The 3,949-nt window shown below is 39.1% G+C and overlaps 1 long non-coding RNA gene across 1 annotated transcript; it reads right to left on the bottom strand.

The window, feature by feature from the left end:
- Positions 1-1,270: 1,270 nt before the first annotated feature.
- LOC147753555 (uncharacterized) lies at positions 1,271-2,646 on the bottom strand. Its single transcript, XR_015310814.1, has 2 exons — positions 2,139-2,646; positions 1,271-2,000 (listed from the first exon to the last, which is right to left on the bottom strand). It is a non-coding gene; the product is annotated as an uncharacterized LOC147753555 (long non-coding RNA).
- Positions 2,647-3,949: the final 1,303 nt, after the last annotated feature.

Here is a 3,949-nt window from a genome sequence, read left to right as displayed (position 1 = left end):
TGTACGAGACCGACCAACACATTTTAGTCTGCTTCTTTACAATAACATAATGAAATAGGCCGCCTGAAGTTTTAAGTAACAACAGTAGTGAGTTCAATTACTCTAGCTAGTCATAGGTTAGGCTCATATAATGGGAGACCTGACTCGGCCAGATTAATTATGACTTCTTGTCTTGTAGCTAATTGTAGTAGATTCTAAACATAAAATTGTTTTCGCCATCGTTAAATGTGCGAGTGCACGGCCGTCGATGCGGGTGGCATTTGCCTCTTGGCTTTTGACCTCGGCATTGACAGCCCTTTTGTCCTGTAAATTAAACTTTTCACGAACGCCACAAAGTTGAGTTTCCCCTTTATCTCGTCTCCTATCACTATTCAAAGTTAGCAGTAAGCATACTTCGCCGCTGAAACTTTTCGTCCGGTTGGTCGCTTCTGCAAAGCATCACATTAGGAAATACAAAAGCGAGTATAAAGATATATAAATAAAAAGAAAAAATTGTCTTACGCCTCTAGGGTATCATAGTTGAGAAGGTCAGCCGTTACGGAATAGACTTATCGTGTTGTTCTGAAGACACATTTTTTTGTCACATTTGATAGACATTGCATGATAACTGAAGGCATTATTTTTGTCGGGTGAAACCTTAGAGGTTTATGATACACTGCTACACAAATTGTGAGGTTGATGTAAGTATTTACTCGTTCGAGTTGGCACAAGTTGTAGCATGATCACGCCATTCAAAGATTGCAACTTTCGATTTATATCAGTAATGTGTCTATAGAAGGTACATTTTAAGTGCTGCTCAAGGCTCAATTAACAAGAACTCATTAGAGCATTAACAATCATTCACTGAAATTCGTCAGGACGAGAAACCCGAGGGGGCTACACCTACCCTGTTAGAACGGTATGATGCCGACTCTATATCTTGTCGGGTACAACTATTATAGTTGCCTACAGGGTTCTTACCTTTAGGGCCAGTTCTTACTAAATATCAAAAAACGTTACTATACAAGTTATGTAAACAGTGGAGGCTGTTACTATACCCAAAGACCATGGTCAACAGCATGTAACTAACATTTTTCAACTTTTTGTTTAATAAGCATACATATGAAGCAAAAAATAATGCAACTGGCCGCAAACCAACAATAGTACTCATAAAATTACTAAGAGAGTTAGTAATTCAAAGGGAGAAGATTTATATCGTCAGTGCACTAAACAGCATTAGCCGGACACGGGTAGGAAGAAAGGACACACTGGAAAAGAAAGGAATCTTACATTAAACTGAAGGTCCTGTCTTTATTTTATTTAGTCAGCACCACACTGAACTGTAAATGCTGTCACTTTTCATAGGGAAGACAATAGGCTTCGTGTCCTATCTAACAAAGATAAATGGATGAGCTTTATTAGATCTGATTTAGTATCCGCATGGATATCTTAAGAATAACGTTTTATTGCAGACATAAAGGCTACTTATAAGCTCATGGACAGGAATTTGTGTTAGAGCCCTCTTTTGCAATACACGGAAGTACGGGCCATTGTGCAGTAACACAAAGTACTGGAATCGCATGCTCGTTTCTTAAAGACTGATTTATTACTAGATATTTACTATTCGACTCAAACAAAAAAAAAATTCTTAGTTTGGTCCGCAACATATAACAAAGAGTATTCAAATATTGTCAATGTGTTTGTTTGAAGCGCAAAGTTTCTCTAATGGGTGGCAATTGCCACTATTTCGGTAGTAATGAAATATTCAATGGCTGGTTTGTTTTTACCATGGGACGGTCCAACGATATATTCGACTGAATCCGTAGAGGTAATAGGTTCATTATCAGTCACTCAGGGCATGGTAGAAAGCTTTTTGTGATCCGCGTTGAATCCCGTGACGGGCCACATTGCGTCGCGACAACAGTTCTGTCTCGCATTTTCTTTGCCGACCAGCCAATTTCGGCGGACGTAAACGCCTTATGATTGCTGCCTTCTATAGCATAGCGCTCCTGCATTCCTTCCTTTGAAGTTACATAGAAAATGAAGCTCACACAAGCGAATTAGTAACTCTCCAGGAGCTGGAAGCCATATTTAAGCGGTGCTTGAATCGATCAATCAAGACATGCTTCAATTTGTCATTTAAAACGTTATGTGCTCACCTCTTCTTGTGACGGCGGATTTTGGAAAAGCATTTGGTTGGAGGTGTGTCTCTCGCATTGCCAACAAAGGCTTCGTAAGAAAATAAAGCAAAACTCACTCAATCTTATCGCTCTGTTTCAGTACAAATACATTTTTTTGGGCCAGCGTCGCAAACAATAAAACTATGACACTCAACTACTTCAACGCCACTACCAACCATCATTATGAACGACACGAATCATGCCACGATTGATCAGAGTGATTCTGGGAGAGAATATTTTTCAGTTAAGGAAGCCTTTATCAGCTTATCGTACTGCTCTATTCGTTGGTTAGCGTAGGCAGCAGAATTATATAGTTGCACACACTCTGACGGCGGTTTGTAATGCTCGCTACTTATCTAACAATAGCAACACCATAATTCTTGGCTTTGTACAGAGATTTCACTTTGAAATATGGACGTAGCAACAATATCTTTACGCGAGCTGTCACCTATAAAAACCTCACCTTAGCTAATCTGATGGCAAGCGACGGAATACTATTCGTTTGTCAGCAACCACCGTTCATTAAGGCAAACAGACGATAATGCTTATTGGCCTGTTTTATATATGGTAATGTAAGGGGGTGTGTGTGAGTAGAAGCTTTCGTTTGTCCTCATGAGCAACTCAAATAGATATTTCGTCTATCTATGATTTTTTTTATCTACTTAATCACCCGTCCCTACGGCTACACGATGGTAAAGACTTTATCATGTCACTTGTCTGTTCAGATATGCAACTAAGTTGCTCACGGGCCATGACGGCTGAAATGTATAAGAGTGTTTGAACTCATAAAGCGGCCGCCGGTTTGGGATCGTATCTGGGGGACACCGAATTTTCGCGCTGTAAAACCAGTACTGGTTGAATGTAGAACAACGGTGCTCACTTTTCTTTTACCTGTTTCTATTTGGCAACGCTATTTGTATTGTATATTTAACTATTTGGTTTTACATCCTGTGTACTTTTTCTCAGCTGTAGGTTACGTATTTAGTGAAACCAGGAGCTATTGTAACTAGGCCATTAAGCCTGAACACTAAATATTGACTGGCTATACAGTGTCTCCCTCGTTCATTACTGGACCCGAGCGGTTCTTTCGACTCCGGCTGTCCGAAAACGCAGACAAATGGCAGGTAATCACTTTATCAAGCATCGAAGCAATCAATCTGGAAATGACTTATACATAGTTACTAAGTAAACTATGTATAAGTCATTATATATATATATATATATGGCGACATGTTTACTGTAGTTTTAGAGCGTTTCGTGATTTTGTTCTCGAACGTCTTTACGAATAATAGCTAACAATTCTTCACTTGGGTTTTCAGCTCTTCTATACTTTTTTTGGTATTTGACAAAGGATATAGTGTTTTTTTTCTTGATAGCCGTATTTTCTAAAAATATGTTAATAAGCGAATAATATTTGGTAAATTTGGTCCTATCGATGTGGTACGGTTAGTACGTAAACAATAAAAGCTACTAGTTTCGGCACAGTTGTAAAGCTATACCTGCTGGCCAATATACCGCTAGTTTCTGGTTGATATTCTAGTTCCTCGTGATAGTACTCATCGTTTTGTTTTATCCATCTTCCAAAGAAGAATAAGCAGAATGAATAGATGCTTTATTACACTCCAGTGGCATACTGCTTCTTTAGACATTCGTCAAACGAGAGGGAGAATCAGCAGTCCTCTGGCCTTTCCCGAGCAACTCAATCGCATCTCAAAATCTTATAATTAATTTCGTTTCAAGTGTCAAGAGAACAGGTCAACCTGAAGGAGACTTGCACCATCTGATTATGA

This window comes from Varroa jacobsoni, unplaced genomic scaffold (genome assembly GCF_002532875.2).
Source record: "Varroa jacobsoni isolate VJ856 unplaced genomic scaffold, vjacob_1.0 scaffold_389, whole genome shotgun sequence".
In the NCBI taxonomy this organism is placed as follows: domain Eukaryota; kingdom Metazoa; phylum Arthropoda; class Arachnida; order Mesostigmata; family Varroidae; genus Varroa; species Varroa jacobsoni.
This window is presented reverse-complemented; position numbering and strand designations above follow the sequence as displayed.